This window comes from Mustela putorius, unplaced genomic scaffold (assembly GCF_011764305.1).
Source record: "Mustela putorius furo isolate JIRA1106 unplaced genomic scaffold, ASM1176430v1.1 tig00000721_pilon_pilon_pilon, whole genome shotgun sequence".
In the NCBI taxonomy this organism is placed as follows: domain Eukaryota; kingdom Metazoa; phylum Chordata; class Mammalia; order Carnivora; family Mustelidae; genus Mustela; species Mustela putorius.
The window spans coordinates 4,890,539-4,892,107 of NW_025421456.1; the positions used below are offsets into that span (position 1 = coordinate 4,890,539).

Below are 1,569 nucleotides of genomic sequence, written 5' to 3' on the forward strand. Positions count from 1 at the left end.
CATTTCTCTCTTCCTTTTTGATTTTACTGCTATCATGAAGAAAGTGAAAGTGAAAGAATAGGAAGAAACAATTGTATCTTAATAACACAAAAATTGGATTCTAATCTTCAATATCCACATACACATATTGAAAGTAGACAGTGAAACTCTGGCTATCTTTATGAGTGGGCTATTAGCCCTTGAGAGTTAATTAACAGCAACATAAATTGACTCCACATAAATGAAAAAGAAAAAAGATAATTAGAAATGTAATTAGATCCTATCATGCTATTATGAATGAGTCAGCAAAAAAATCTAAAGGATTTTACTCTTCTGTTATTTATATATCTTAACATATTTATGCATAAAAATGCCAAATAGTATGAGATAGGAAAGAGCAATTGCATATATGCAGTTAATTATGAAATTTCCCTACAGCAATTCTCTTATTTTTTATGCGGGCTGACAGGTAAAAGACATTAATTATAATGTACAGGCATTTGATAATGTGTGCGTGTGTGGAGGGGGAGAATGCATGCATATGCATGCCCATATACATATATACAAAAATAACAAGTCTTTTGAAGTTTAAACTCCAAACTTTTTAATTAGCAATAATCGCGCCTCGGATAAACCTCATTGGCTACGATACTGCCACTGCGCAAAGCTAAAACTCCAAACTTTTTAAACTTTAAATTGAGAGGTATGAATTTATAGAACTCAAAATCAATCAGTTATCCAACAACATTCCTTTAATTGTGTACTCTCAATTCTATTAAACTTTGTGGGAGAATAAAATGTTATTTGAAAACATACTGCTTGCTTTAAAGCAGCTTATCCTGCAACTGAAAAAAGAAAATGCATACTGATAAAATAGTAAAAGAATATTGGTAGACTATGTCATGAAATAAAGCCTCCTCCATAACACTCTATTCTATGACTCGCAGGTTGAAATTAAAGAAAATGCTTTACCACAGGGGCATCTGGGTGGCTCAATCAATTAAGCATCTGTCTTCTGCTCAGGTTATGATGATCCCAGCATCCTAGCATCAAGCCCCTCATTGAGTCCCCTCATTGAGGCCTCCATCTAGCTCCCCCATCGAGACCTGCATCAAGAATTCTGCTTCTTCCTGTCCCTCTGCTCCTTCCCACTTGGGTTCTCTCTCTCTTACTCACTCTTTCTTTCTCAAATAAATAAAAATCTTTTAAAAAAATGCTTTACCACCAACCGCATCCAATTTAACTTCATAAATTTAATATGGTCATAGCAGGTTATAGAGAGTAATCATTTGATTGGTCTCTGAAATATCTCAAATGTACACAATGAAAAACTTTTTTACTTTAATAAATATATTTATGTTTCATGGCATTTATTAGAGTTATTGTCCTGTTTCTTCATTGCTTTCATTGAAATAATATTTATATGATAAATCATTTTGAGTTAATCATACGTACTAATAACAATTCACATCTAATGGGAAAAACTGTATTTATATTAAATATCTCAATGACATGCATAGCTTATAATAAAAATGTAGCAGTAGATGGCTGTGTTTTCTATCACGAACCCCCCCACCATCCACCTTACAT

At 32.9% G+C, this 1,569-nt stretch overlaps 1 pseudogene; it reads right to left on the reverse strand.

Annotated features, from left to right (window-relative positions):
* Positions 1-529: 529 nt before the first annotated feature.
* On the reverse strand, positions 530-648 carry LOC123393040 (annotated as a pseudogene).
* Between the last annotated feature and the right edge of the window lie 921 nt (positions 649-1,569).